A 15,754-nucleotide genomic window follows, 5' to 3' on the forward strand; every position below is an offset into this window, starting at 1 on the left:
CGCAATGTTAAAGTGTGAAATGATGGTCAAGCGCCCATCAGACAGGATTGGATGTCAGAAGCACTTCAATAATTACACGTGCGTTATTATCATCAGCTCAAGAAGTTTGTTATTTCAAATCAGGGCCAGAGTGGGACTACTTTTCAGCCCTGGAGTTTCAAGCCTTAGACCGGCCCACCTCATTTCACGACTGACTGTATTACAGTGGCTTTGGTGCATTTCTCACAACACTAGTGCATTTCTGCACAACAGTTCATTTCTCAAAACAACTAGTACAAACTGCAAAACCTAGTTGATAACCTGCAAAAGTGTGTCACTTGCTCAAAACGGAGCGCTCATTCCTCAAAAGCAAGAATTGATGTCAATGAAAGTGTCAGTGTCATCAAGATGAAAAATCCTGACACCCTTGTTAATGAACAAGATAGTCAAATCATCTCTTTGTCCTGTTTTCATTATGACAGTTCACTCTGTTAATATTTTTCAATGCAAAACAGTCAAATTTTGGAGACACTTCCTGAAAATGCTCAAGACAGCACTATATACTATGTGCACAGCCGTTTGAAAACTACAGTAAAGTTAGACATCACTGCATTGAATGAGGTATCTGAGTACAAGACACTGAATATGTATGTTTCACATGTTTACTGCATTTGCTCTTTACAATTCCAATTTATTCACAGAATTGTGCAAAAGAATAAACACACCCTTATTTACAACAAACATACACTTCCTTTGGTTAAAGCTGTGCACAACTGTTAACAATATTGAAGTACATGTTAAAAACTAAATCTACAACATACACAGGTCTGTAAATCCTTCATGAAATTGTTCAATTTAAAAGACATTTTCAGGGGAAAAAAAAACTTTAAAAGTTTTATAAAACTTGCTTGACAGATTTTGACCACTAGTTCAACATTTTTGTATGTAATGACTATTAGTTTTATATGGAATGACTATTCAGCACTGACAAGTTTTGTTAGTAGCAAATGAAAATGTTATAAAAAGCAGCGAGTTGTATGAAAGCAATTAATGCATGTCCAAAAGTATTTGCAATGTGTTGAAAGGAATGAGAAACTGCTACTAGGATGTGCATAAATGACTAATTGTTTTGAGAAATGCATTAACTGTTATGCAAATGTAAATAGTGTTGTGAAAAATGCACCAAAGCCACTGAGAAAAACAGTAAAATAACGTCATTTCCAAGTTTAGTTTTTAATGTCACCATCACGTCTTTTTTAAGGAAACGGCTGCTTTAGAACTTCAAATGTTTTTTTATAAATATGAGAACATTAAAGAGTAGCTAAACCTCCGACACTCTTCTGTAAACCAACACAATGTCTTTTCCTGCAATATCTAAATATATATCTTCTGTGCAAAATTCTTTAAAGATATCCAGTACTTTGTAATGGTGGTCACACAAAATATACAAATAAAATATGTACACCTATATAAGTATCCCAAACAGTATTACATGTCTTAACACTAAAAATGAAAATAAATAAATAAATAAATAACTCAGATGAGGTAAGAACTCGGGTCGGCTTCCTTGTAACGCAATGTGCTGACCACTGGACCACAATGGCACTGTTATGCTGATGCGTTTGGAATAAAAATTAAATACTGCACTGTTATCTGCAAGACTCTTTTAACCACAGTGTTACATTCTATTAATGGCTTAATCTTTTTCTTCCCTTTTTAGATTTCTGATAAAGTTACGGCAGATTTATTAATGCTGTGAATCATCTGATTTCATTGAGCAAATGTAATATTCATTCATATTAATTATTCAAATCCTTATTTTCACTAAGGTGCCGCTGTTTGGGGTCGAATGATTACGTCATCATTAACCTGCAGGCTGCATTTTGCTAACGGGGCTGTGAGAAAATAAATAAAATGAGCGGAGCTGCAGCAAAATAAGGAATAAAAAGAGTGAGGCTATGGTCAAATAAATAAATAAATGAAAACAGTGTGACTGCTGAGAGTGCAAGCAGCTAGGGAGACCGGCCCTCGCGCCCAAAAAAAAACAGACCGGCCCACTGGGAATTCTCCCGGTACTCCCGATTAGCCAATCCGGGCCTGTTTCAAATATAGACGCCCACGTGAGCGCAAGCGAGAAAGCGAAACCGCTCACGCTTTATACAGGCTCATAAAAAACTACAGGGCACAGGACAGATTCTGCTCTTCTTCTTGGCTTTGTGGCTGTTCATTAAGACAGCGACAAGGTTTGTTTCAGCTCAGGTTAACCATGGCTCGTTATTAAATGTATATATATCCCACATAGCAAAATTTCTCTGGCCCAGCTCTGGCCCACACAATCAGGTTTTGCTTGGCCCACATGCCGCAGTGAATTACGGTACAAGACTGGACCAAATCTGGCTTCCAGACAAGGGCCAAACACGGACCATATCTGGGCCAAGTCTCAGCCAAGTTAATAACTCATAACTGGGCCTGAACTGGGCCAGATAGGTTGGTGTGTCACGATTGCAATGAAATTGATAAACCCATGGAGTGATGCGCTTTAGGCACACTATGGGCACGCTTTTTCTCAAAGTGACCTGATTGGTAGAATTTTTTTTCTTAACTCAAAAATGATTTTAGTGTATTTTAAATGTGGGTCAAGACTGGCCAAACTCACATGGCCCACTTATCAAATTTTTTAATCTGGGCCAAATACTACGTTTTTCATCTGGCCCAAATCTTGTGTGCCGCCTTAAAAACGGTGCCACCTCTGCCAAACCCGGGCCATGTTTGGCCCACATGCTGTATGCCAGTGCCGGATGAATGCCTGCTGTGCCAGCTTTTTGCCAAATCTAGGCCAGAATTCTTTGCTACTAGGGAATAGTGGTGTAATGTCTCGGCTGTGTTTAAAACATGACAGTTCTTTTGTTTTCATTCTGGCTTGTCCACTAGCGAGTGACGTATTTCTGTAAACCAATAGTATTCAGCTGCGCGTCTAGCTCCGCCTTTTGGTACCCTTTTGTCGTGCTAGATATCCTTTGTAAAGGGTACCCTAAAAAGTGGTACGGTACAGTTCGCTTTTAGGGTGCTTTCACACCTGCCTTATTTAGTTAGGTTGAATCACACTAGAGTTCGTTTTCTCTCTTGGTGTGGTTCGTTTGGGCAGGTGTGGTTCGTTTGGGCAGTCGTACTCAAGTGCGCAACAAAAGCAGACCAAACAATATTTGTTGACAGCTTTTTACCGATAGAGAGAGATAGAGAGAAAGAGAGAGAGAGAGGGAAAAACATTTCCTGATGGATTATTGGTAATATTTTCGGAAGATGATCATGTCGCAGTTTAACTAAATTAATTCACGACTCCTCCTGAAGTGACGTATAATGCACCTTCGTCATTTGCGATGCCTTAAAACATTGTTTTCCAGCCACAGCTGCACTTCATTCTCGAAATATATAGTTTGTCTAAAGTTATGTATACAAGCTATACAGTATACTATGAGCAGAGATACAATCAGTCAGCGCAGTCATCCCTCCATAGTCAAAAGCGTCATTTTTTGTCTGCCGGTTTGTTTACTTGAATGAGTTCCATTGGCATTTTCCCGCACGTTAATTCTGAGCAATCGAGAAGCAGTTTAGGAAATATGTTCAATAACATCTGGCCAATGAGAGATGTGGGTTTTGTCACATGACTGCATTTTGGTTCTTTGGTTCGGACCAAAGCCAGCAGTGTGGTGTGAAAATGACCCAAAGACTGCAGAAAATGCTTCAATGTATCATTTGTTGCTGCTGGTCCGGACCAAATGAAGCTAAATACAGATGTGAAAGCACCCTTAAGTACCTTTTGACAGTGGAAATGGCTGTAAAAGCGGAGATAAATCCGATATCTGTGAGTGGCAAAGTTTTCCTGTGGAATGACCTGTTGATCAGTTTTGTTTTGCTCGTTTTCACCATCAAGAACTTTAATCAAATGTGATGTCTGAGTCTATCATGAGGCTCTCATGAGACCTGCTTAAAGTGGAGAGCAGTAAAGTGAGAACATGTGTGTTACTGCTGCTGTTCCTCACACACACACACACACACCCCTATAGACATAAGAGCAACCAGCTGTGCCGTACACCGCTTAAATTAGCTAGTCGCTTGTGAATAAATGAGTTGTGAAATTTAAAAAGTCAGAGTTAAACGGCACATTGCTTTTGAGGGATTTATACTTTCACTCAGGAATATTTGCTAATAAAACACAAACAATTTACTCATGCAAAACACACTGACACACACAATGCTAAGGCGTATTGCGCGTTGTTGTGTTTTGAGTGGTTGCTAGTGGGTTGCAAGGATGTTTTGCATGGTTGCTGGCTTATTATGAATAGGAATGGGTATCGTTTTAGATTATATTCAAAATGGTATTTTGGAGTCAGATCAGTCTCAAACATAATGCATTTGCAAAATGAAATTCATACATGCACAGCACAATTCACATTCACAAAATCCAGTTCGTAATTTCAAAACACAAGTCATAAATACACTAATCCAATTAAAAAAAATTCAAAACACACATTAGAAATTCAAAACACACTTTGAATTTACAAATTGGATTTGATCACTTATGAATTGCATTTTAAATTTCCAAATTGGAAATTGTGCATTTATGATTTGTGTTTTGAATTTACAAATTATTAATTGTGCTGTGCATGTACTATCAATTTTATTTTGTAAATGTATTATTTTTGAGACTGAACTGGCTCCATAGATATTGCTCATTGATATCAGTTCTGTTTGATACTTTTATCGATACTGTAGTTTATCTATACTTTACTATACTATCTTACTATCTTATACTTTTCTATAGTTCACACTTAGCCCATGATTTATATATAGCTTGTTTGGCATGCTGTCCCGGGAAAAGCCCTGAGCTCAAGAGATCCTCGAGCCCAGAGCTCCCTCCTTTTGTAGGGTGAGGTGAGATTGAGTTCAGGTTGATCTCAAACTCCCCCGCTGCTGAGGCCAAGGCGAACTTCCTGAGAGTAAGGCATTTGAAAAAAGATTTAGGCTTTTTTAAAATCTATAATAAAGAGCACATTTGGATGGCGGGAGGAAATCGGGGAAACCCACGCGGACACGGGGAGAACATGCAAACTCCGCACAGAAATACCAGATGGCCCAGCGAGGACCCAATGCCATTGGTATTCTTGCTTGAAGGCAACAGTGCTAGTCACTGAGCCACCGTGCCACCCATTCTGGATAAACATGGAAGAAGGGGAGGAGAGGGGTTTCTTCCAGAAGAAGATAGTTGTAGAGAGGAAATGAGGATATATATATATATATATATATATATATATATATATATATATATATATATATATATATATATATATATAGTAACTTAGGATTCTCTGATTGGATGATCATGATTAGTTAATGTGGACCAGCTGGGTCAATCATGAGCACATGCTCCTCTCAAAATTTGTTTAAAATTAAATGTCACTTAATAAGTAAAAATGAGTGAACGTTTTTACCATAACAAATAGAGTTTTTTTTATGCTTTTGTGTGTAAAACTATATCATTTGCACAAAAAAATCTGGTTTTTTTTCTCTAAAGAAGTTGTTACTTCACCCCATTTAGAGCGTCACTATGGACGTTTTCTACTATAACTAACGTGGTTCAAACGATGGACCTGCAACAAAGCAACTACAGTTTTGCAAACCGAAAACTACATTGTTCTTTTTCCAAACGATGCATTGTACTATGATAGTTCACGTGTTATGCCGTTGTTTGGGAATCGCACCCTTAATCGACTTCAGTCATACGAAAATGTACGAACTATAAAAGGAGGCGTGGCACCAAATCCCAGCCCAAAACCCAACCATCACTGGGGGGAAAGCAAATCGCACTAAATTGTACAAATGAAATCGTACGATTTCATACCAATTAGCCACTAAGTCAAATAGTGGCGAATTGCCATGAGATAGCGTTGAAATAACTAAATACAGCGCATCGCTGGAGTTGGACTTTTTAAATCCATTTAAAAGTCCGTCAAATTTAAAGATTTAAAAGAGTTTAATTTGTATTCTGTATGCTTTGAGATTTATATTGAAGTAGTACTGAGTCAAGTAATTCAATTAATTATTGAATAATTAGGGCGGCACGATGGCTCAGTGGTTGGCACCGTGGCCTCACAGCAAGAAGGTTGCTGGTTCAAGCCTCGGCTGGGTAATTCTAGTTGGTATTTCTGTGAGTGTAACGAAGGGGCTGATACAGAGGGATCCATTTGCAGTAGATTTATTAAACACAGTTTAATAAACACAAGCACACAGATGTAATGCGTGTGCAAACTCACATCAAACACAATCGTGTTACGTTGAAGTATCAACGGCAGGTAATCACAGTATGAATGTTCAGGCATGGGTCAGAGGCAGGCCGCGAATATCAGAGTCAGAGTCCAGGCTAAAGTTCAAGGCAGGTGGCTAGAATCAGAGTCGGTAATCAGGCTGGAGTATAAGGCAGGCGACAGGCAGGACGATGTCAGGGAACAAGGCAAGGTAAGCAACAGGAAAGCAGGCAGAGTAGAGAAACGCTCAGTAGTGTTAGCCGGGGCAGAACAAGACTTCGCAATGACTGAGTGTGTGAGTGCTGCTTATAAGCAAGGGTGATTAGGTGGATGCGCTTCAGGTGTGTAGGCTATCAGTGTGTATGGATGATGTAATGGTTAGAAGTCCGGGGATGGTGACCTCTGCTGGCCAGCGAGGGAAATGACTGGGACCGAGTCGGTGACAGAGAGGAGTTTGCGTGCTCTCCCCATATTGGCGTGGGTTTCCTCCGGGTGCTCTGGTTTCCTCCGAATACATGATCGGTGAATTGAATAAACTAAATTTACCGTAGTGTATGTGTGTGAATGTGAGAGTGTATGGATGTTTACCAGTTCTGGGTTGCGGCTGGAAGGGACTCCGCTGTGTTAAACATATGCTGGAATAGTTAGTGGTTCATTCAGCTGTGGTGACCCTTAATAAATAAGGGACTAAGCCGAAGGAAAATAAATGAATTGAGTAATTGAGTTGCTTTTCAGAAAAAAAGTCATTAGAAAGTAAGTTAAATACACTTTAAAGGATGTAATTAGTAATAAATTCACTTGTCTAACGCTGGTTCTGAGTGATTGTTGCGATATTCTGAATGCTGGGTTTTTGGTTGCTGCTCAGGGTGATTGTGTACGAGTTAAAGTCTAAAAATTTGGCTTGAGTTCTTCCTTTAAACTAAGTGTTTTTGCCAGTTTTCATTTTTCTTGCTGCAGGCGAAATTGGCCTGATCACCTGATGATAACTGCTGATGATGTTTAACTTAAGCTGGGTGTAGATTTGCGTAGTTGGTTGAGTGTTTTGCGTCTGTTCTTTTATCACCGATGAGGCTATCACAAGGAAACTGACACGCTCTCAAACACACACACACACACACACATACACACTCACAAACACACACACACTCACAGAGAGAGAGACCTGACAGACATTTCCTCTCAACGCCTGATCACCTCTGTGGGCTTGATTACGTTTACACAGCCAGATGTCCCAGCGATGTCTGACGCTACACAAACACACATTGCCCTCTAACACAGACAACTCAACTGCCCTGGTGCAATTCATAGTGACCTAAAAACAGACAAACATAAAACACAATTAAAGTGTGTGCTTTTTCACACTTTCAACCTTACTTTAGTGTGTACTGTTGCTGTGTGAGGATGAAAAGATAAGCAGTTTATAAGTAAGGGCAGTTGTGGTCATTGAATGAAGCCTGATGCAAATACTGAAGAGCTTTATTTTACAAAAACAATCACATGGATGTACTTTATCCCACTTATTAAACAGCTACTTGCCACAAAATGTAACATTTTAGGATGAAACATTGATCTGAGCCGTAATAGTTTATTCCTTCTTTAATTAAAGACAAAGCTGTTAGAAACTAAAGCGGCTGAATTGAGCATACACTAACCTGCATATTTTTCAGTCACAAGATGGCGCCAAACAGCGGCGTGACAGACAAGCATATAAATATGGCAACCCATTCTAATTCTAAAAACGTGACACTATATACATTTCCGGAGAGCGCCAAATACGTGCCAGGAGTATGTTAGCTTGCAGTTTTTGTTTTAGCGAATCCACCAGAGACCATGGTATATGCTTTTTGAGATCTCAAATTTTTCTGGCGAGTGCCATTTTGCAACTGCCGTTTTCACGTAAATCCACCAGAGGCCGCTGTCAACTGACTGACTGAATGACCGATCGACTGGCCCACCCTCCTCCTTCCCTAAATCAAACCAATAGTATTTTCAAAAGCACAAATTGACCATCGCCTACCCACTTTTCTAAACCCAACCGACAGTTTTAAAAAGCAATCTAGATAAAGATTTTTACCACGGTTTCAGATTTGATCACATTCTCACCATTATTTACTTGTTTATATTATTTTTTAAAAGCCATATTGTATATCAGGAGTTAAAAAAGTACATTGAAAGTACGCTGAAAAAGTTTTAAAATGCATGTAATTTGTTTGTTGCCAAAAGTAACTGAGGCACGAGTTGTATAGCTTTGCCCTAATCTGTAAAGGCGCAAATGAGCAGTAGCTCAATTTGCATTTTAAGAGACACACAAAAGAACAATAGCTGCATTTCCAATGTCAGGACAGTGCGAGCCAGGGCTTTCATCAGGCCAAGCCAGGCCAGTAGCCCGGAAGCTTGAGCAGTGGCCGAAATCACATCGTGTTTCCAATGTCGAGCCAATAGCTCGCACCGCAGCATGCAAACCCCGCCCCCAGAATGCCCACAACCTGCCCAGTTTAGCTGGAAAGTCAAATCAGAATCACACAGCACGCCATCACATCATCACGAAATAAATGTCCATACGCATAGGTCTATGTACTTTCATTCATTATATTCGTTTACTCGCCGACCGACTGTTTGCATCCCATGACCCAGCGCACCACCCATAATATAAAACCTCAGAATATCTCCTGTAATAACTATAAAATGTATTTTACTACATCTTCGTTTCGGTATACACCGTCAAACGTTCAGCCAAAATGTTCTGGAGAGACCTAAAACATATTCATTTTTCCCTAGGCTATATTGACCTTATACTAAAATGTGGAAGTGTGCCTGTTTTTGAAATTGGCTGCAAATGGCTGCGCCCACTCATCGGCGAAGAATAAGGTGAATAAACTTCTCAAAAACTCTCAACAACTGAAAGTTACTGGCTGCTGTCTTTAATGTGGTTAAATTATTATGCCTTATTGAGACATCAAGGAGGACGCAGAAAAGAAATATCACTTATCAAATTAAAACTACTTTAAAAACTTAAAACACTACAGCTTATAAAAGATGATGGTGGGATAGGTCTTCCCAATCTTAAACTTTATTATTGGACAGCTAAAACTAATAAAAGCATGGTTAAAGAACAATATGGATACATGTTGGTTAAACATGGAGAAAAGTTTTTGTCAGTTTCCACTGTCTTCACTCCTTATTATAGACTCCAGCAGGGGGTAGTACAAAATGCAGCTGCCAGAATTCTTACTAGGTCTAGAAAATATGATCATATCACCCCAATTTTATCCTCCTTACACTGGCTGCCTGTTAAGTTTCGTATTGAATTTAAAATATTGCTTCTTACATATAAAGCTGTCACCAGCTCGGTCCCAGTCATTCCCCTCGCTGGCCAGCAGAGGCCGCCATCCCTGGACTTTAAAACATTACATCATCCATCTATCCTGATTGTGCACACACCTGAACTGAATCCCGTTAACGACCCACGCTCCCTATATAAGCCACACTCAAACACCAGTTCATTGTGAAGTCTTGTTTAGCCCTGGCCAGCATTACCTAGCGTTCTTGCCTGCCTGATCTCCTGTGCACAGCCCTGGACTGTTTCTGACTTGCTTGTTGCACGGACTCTGAACCACACTGCCTGCCCTCGACCCACGCCTGTCATAAGGATTCTGAACCACGCCGCCTGCCACTGATCTATGCCTGGTAATTCACTCTGTGTCTGTCAGCCGCCAGCCCCACTACCTCTATTGAATACTGTTGATGTGTGTTCGCACTTTAGTGCGTGTTGGATGTTTGTGTTTGACTGTCTAATAAATACTGCAAAATGGATCCCTCCGTGTCAGTCTCCCCGTTACAAAAGCTTTAAATAATCTAGCTCCTGTTTATCTAACCAACCTTCTGTCTCGCTACAATCCAACTCGCTTCTAAGATCTCAAAACTCAGGGCTCCTGGTAGTACCTAGAATAGCAAAGTCCAGTAAAGGAGGTCAAGCCTTCTCGGTTATGGCTCCTAAACTCTGGAATAGCCTTCCTGATAGCGTCCGAGGCTCAGACACACTCTCCCGATTCAAAAAAAGCATACACTCAGTGCATCACTTAGTGGGTTTCCACACAGGTTACTGGATCTGTTTACATACACTATGAACAGCAGCTACGCTAATTATTCTCTTTCTCTCCATTTCCACCTGGGGATACTCATCCTGAGGCCCTCAGACTATGCAGAGGCACTGATTGATCCAAGATCAGAGATGAGATTCCATATCCTAGAAGGTTTCCATATCCTGGACCAGGCCGTATCCTGAGCAGCTGCTGCGGTGGTCATGAAGGAGTGAAGAGCATGAGACTGATTCCTGTGATGCCAGATGAGTCTTCGCTGAGGCCCAGCTTTCAGCCTCAGCGAAGTGCTGCTCTGCACAAGCCGTTTGACCAGCGGAGAAATTCAAATGGTGGTGCCCAACTGAGTCCGGTTTCTCTTAAGTTTTTGTTTTCTTTACTTTCGGCAATTGGTGAAGTTTTTTTTCCCTCTCCGCTGTTGCCAATAGCTCGCATGGTTTGGGATCTGTAGAGCTGCGCATCGGTGGATTTGCTCTCCAGTGTCTAGACCCTCAGCAGTGATTATTAAACCATACTAACTGAGCTGAACTGAACTTAAGTACTAAAAAACTGAACTACTCTGTTCCAATTTACTATGATCTTTTATGTGAAGCTGCTTTGACACAATCTACATTGTAAAAGCGCTATACAAATAAAGCTGAATTGAATTATGTAGTAATAGGAAAATGGACAAGAGCTACTTTAAAATTATGGAAAAAGATGCAAACTCTGTTAAAAATCAATCATTCAATTTCCCCATCATCTAGTAAAAGTACACTAAATGCATTCATACCATCAGTATTAAATACTGGATTTTAAAAATGGTCAAATGATGGGATAAATTTTGTATATCAGCTTATCAACAAACAATTTAAAATCATTCAAACAATTAGTAGCAGTATTTCAATTACCATGAACAGATTTTGCATGTTCTCCCCATGTTCACGTGGGTTTCCTCTTGGGCTGTGATTTTCCCCACAGTCCAAAGACATGTGGTACAGGTGAATTGGGTGGGTGAACCTTTAAGCTGAACTTGTGGGGATTTGTTTTAAGCAACGAACGTGAACAGAAGCTAAGGAGACTGTGTCAAAATGTGTTTGCAATCTGAGAAGCAGCAAACATCTGCTGTCTAAGAGAAACATCTGAGACATTAATAATGAAGTCTGATTAGAAGAGCACCAGACACAAACAACCACACACACACACACGTCAGAATCAAGATGCCGTGTGGCCTTAAAAAGGAAAGGATGTCAGTGCGAGACACCAGACAAACACAAAAACACACGCAGAGGAAACAGGAAGACCCTTATCTCCACATGGGCTCCAGATGAGCAAAAGCTAATTAACTTGCTGTGTGTAAAACACTGAAAACACATTGTGCATCTTTCTGATTGCCCCCATAATACGTCAACAACAAATCAAAAGCTATTTAATAACAGATATGACTCTGTTGGTTATATATAGCCTTTTAAAAAACACAAGCGTATGCCTTGATCGTGTTATATAGGATGTGTGTTTTCATTGCTGCGTCAGGGGAAACTTTTACGTCAATATGTGGGTTAATTGCTCTCAGATTTCTAGGTGTCAGGACACAATTAAAAGGGTATTACTGCCAAAAGCACCATTCCTTAATGGACGGTTAATTTAGTTTGTTTTATTAGAGTATCTAATCTAATTTATGGGGTTTATATATTAGTATTTTTGCTCTAGTGTGGTTCATTAAGACAGACTACAACTTTAATATACTTTCACATTGGGCTTTTTGCTCATGTTGACTGGCTTAATTTCCATACCCTTTCAGTAAGTTTAGACAATAATGCAGTTCATAAAGACTGAACATTTGAATGAGAATGCCATAAAACCTTTGATTGATCTGTGAATGCTCATGGTAAATTAAAAATAACATACTTTAATGACAAATGTTATTATAAACAGTAAAGTTTAAACTGTACTTAATTTTCCTAAAATTATTTTATAAATTTTCATAAAAATTTATTTATGAAATTAATAATATTCTAATTTTCATATTATTTTATATTCTCATTTTATATTCTCAATGAATTAGATAAACAATCATTCAAAATACACTAAAGTAACTTCAGTAAACTTTATACACAACTATAAACCAGAAGTTTACAGACACTCTAAAAAATAAACATAACCATTTTTTTTTTTTTTTAAGTCTGATGGTAAATCATACTAAACGTTTACTATTTTAGGCCCCTTATGATTACCTAAATGATTTACATTTGCTAAATGGCAGAATAATGAGAGATTTTTTTTTTATTAATTTCTAGACAGTCAAAAGTTTACATACATGTCCTTGATATTTTTTTAGCTTTGCTTTTACACTGTATAACTGTAGTCAAATGTTTTGAGTATCCGTCCACAAGCTTCTCACAAAAGTTTGCAGGAATTTTGGCCCATTCCTCCTGACAGAATTGGTGTAACCGAGTCAAATTTGTTGGTTGTCTTGCTCACACAAGCTTTTCCAACTCTGTCCACAAATTTTCTATGAGATCAGGGCTTTGTGATAGCCACTTCAATACATTCACTTTGTTGTCCTTAACGCACATTTTAACTAATTTGTCAGTATGCTTAGTGTCATGGTCTGTTTGGAAGAGCCATTTGTGACCAAGTTTTAATTTCCTGGCTGATGTCTTGAGATTTTGCGTCAGTATTTCTACATAATGTTCTTTCTTCATGATGCCATCTATGTTGTGAAGTGGACCAGTCCCTCCTGCAGCAAAACAGCCCCACAACATGATGCTGCCGCCCCCATACTTCACAGTTGGGATGGTGTTTGTAAGTGTTCCACTTTGTAACACTCCAAATGTAACACTGGTCAATATGGACAAACAGTTCAATCTTAGCTCCATCAGACCACAGGACACGTCTCCAAAAATGATTGTTTTCCCAGTGTAATTTAGCTAAATGTAATCTGGCTTTGTTGTTGATTCTGGCTTGTTGATTTTTCCATGTTGTCACACAAGGAAGCAGTGTGCTTGAGATTTTCCTTAAATACTATTCTACAGTTGAGCCTCCAATTAACTCAAATGTTGTCAATTAGCCAATCAGAAACTTCCAAAACCTTGACACCATCATCTGAGCTTTTTCAGAGGCGTAATAATCTTATTGTGTGTAAACTTGACTTCCAAGAAAAGTTATAACAATTTCTCAAAAAATATCTCTCTCTCATTATTCTGCTATAAAGCATAACAGAAACAAATTTGATAATCCTAACTTACTTGTAGAGAAAAAGTTTAGTGACATTAACATCTGACTTTTTAAAAAATGGTTATGTGCCTTTTTATACAGTGTATGTAAACTTCTGCTTTCAACTGTATAAGTATACAATATAGTCCTATAGTTAATTTACTAGTATACTTTTATTCATATTTTTCTGTATTATACACTAACATTGATATATTAAGCCTGTTAGGTAACTGACTCTGACAAATTATGCAAATGTAATATTTTTATATAAACCAGAATGTTTCGGTTCATTATTAACACTACTCTCTCATTATTACACATTAAAAAAACTATTGAAAGCTACACCATTAAGATGATTGTTGCTACACTGTCAGTTGACATTTCTTTGTGGCTTTTGCATGTTCTCTTGTTCACGTGGCTTTCCTCCGGGTGCTCCGGTTTCCCCCACAGTCCATAGACATGTTGTACAGGTGAATTGGGTAAGCTTAATTGGCCCTAGTGTATGTTTGTGAATGTAAGAGTGCATGGGTGTTTCCCAGTGATGGGTTGCAGCTGAAAGGGCATCAGCTGCATAAAAACACATGCTGGAGAAGTTGGCGTTTCGTTCCGCTGTGGCGACCCCTGATGAATAAAGGGACTAAGCCGAAAATATAATTAAAAGAGTCTATTGAAGTTATCTTATGTTAAACTGACCTAAAACAGCTTGCATAACTTATAACATTAAATTAAAGCATGATTAACTTGGTTTAATAAATGAACTAAAAAACCAATGCTGTCATGACTAATTGATCATATACTGTACATTTATACAGTGTAGAAGGGATACAGTTTTTTAAATTTATTTATTAATGTCTACCCTTACCCTAACCATCACAGTAATGTAAAAATAGTAATTTAATGAGTTTTATTTATATTATTTATTAAATTATAAATTAAGCTGTATTTTATTAACATCTACCCCTACCTCAATCACAAACTCAAGCCTTACAGTGATGTAAAAATATAATTATTGTTGTCATAAAAGTTATACTATATTGACGCAAGTATCCGCAGCTGCATCCCTTCTAGACTTTACCAATCAGAACCAATAGGCTACATTAAACCCAATGAGTTTGATAAACAATAATTAAAAAGACACTAAAGTAACTTGTATACTTCAAATACAGTACTTTATATCAACTATTGGTATATAAGGTAGTCCTATAGTAATTTACTAGTACCGTTTTACTTATATATTTTCTACTATATATCTAGCATTGATATATTAAGAATGTTAGGTAACTGACTCTAAATCGAATTATGCAAATGTAATATTTGTAAAAAAACAAAATGTTTTATTTAATTATTAACACTATTCTCTCATTATTAAACATTAAAAACAATCAATTTAAAGCTACGCCATTAAAATTATTGTTGCTAGAAGGGATACAGCTTTTATATTATTTATTAAAGTGCCCATCAATTTTATTTTATTAACGTCTACCTCTATCCCAACCCTAACCCAAGCCTCACAGTAATGTAAAAACAGTAATTTACCGAGTATTATTCAGATTATTTATTAAAGTACGCCAGAAATGAGATCACTCTGCATTTACGGTGTTCATGTTAATAGCCAACAGTTTACAAATAAGTTTGTTAGAAATGTATTGTCAAAACAATACTTTCCATGTCAAGGAATGGAAAATATGTTCTACAGGATTTCAATGAAGAAGAAGCAATAAGAATAAGGAAACGTTACATATCGTATCCGGTTCTTCCTAAGGCTAAAGAAGTAGTAGTTAAAATTTTAAATGACATTTACCCATCTAATTATTTTTTATTTGAAACATTTAACTGGGGAAACAATTCATGCAGTTTTTGTGAGAAAGATATTGAAAGTGTACAACATATGTTTTTTCACTGTGAAGTTATAAAACATTTTTGGATTCATTTTTTTTCCAAACTAATACAAATACTCTCTTTAACTGTGGTCTCAATCAAAGTTGGTATATTTTTGAAGGACAAAGATCTAGACTTTTTGGTAAATAATCTAATTATTCTAGCTAAACACTTCATTCATAGATGTAAATTTGTAAAGATGAAACCCCATTTCAATGGATGGAGGAATGATTTGAAGATGCTCGTAAGGTCTCTACACCTTATGAGGAACAAAAACTTTCACATGCCTTTACCTCGTTTCTA

The 15,754-nt window shown here is 38.0% G+C and overlaps 3 protein-coding genes across 3 annotated transcripts in view; 2 read left to right on the forward strand and 1 right to left on the reverse strand.

Moving 5' to 3' along the window:
- tnksb (tankyrase, TRF1-interacting ankyrin-related ADP-ribose polymerase b) overlaps window positions 1-15,754 on the forward strand; it is a 318,296-nt gene that overhangs the window by 85,388 nt on the left and 217,154 nt on the right. The gene's annotated exons all lie outside the window — the stretch shown is intronic.
- The window catches only part of LOC147843842 (uncharacterized), a 321,661-nt gene that overhangs the window by 40,170 nt on the left and 265,737 nt on the right, over window positions 1-15,754 (forward strand). The window lies entirely within an intron of this gene.
- fgf10b (fibroblast growth factor 10b) overlaps window positions 1-15,754 on the reverse strand; it is a 45,808-nt gene that overhangs the window by 29,176 nt on the left and 878 nt on the right.

Source organism: Danio rerio, chromosome 5 (assembly GCF_052040795.2).
Source record: "Danio rerio strain M-AB ecotype USA chromosome 5, GRCz13ab, whole genome shotgun sequence".
Taxonomy (NCBI): domain Eukaryota; kingdom Metazoa; phylum Chordata; class Actinopteri; order Cypriniformes; family Danionidae; genus Danio; species Danio rerio.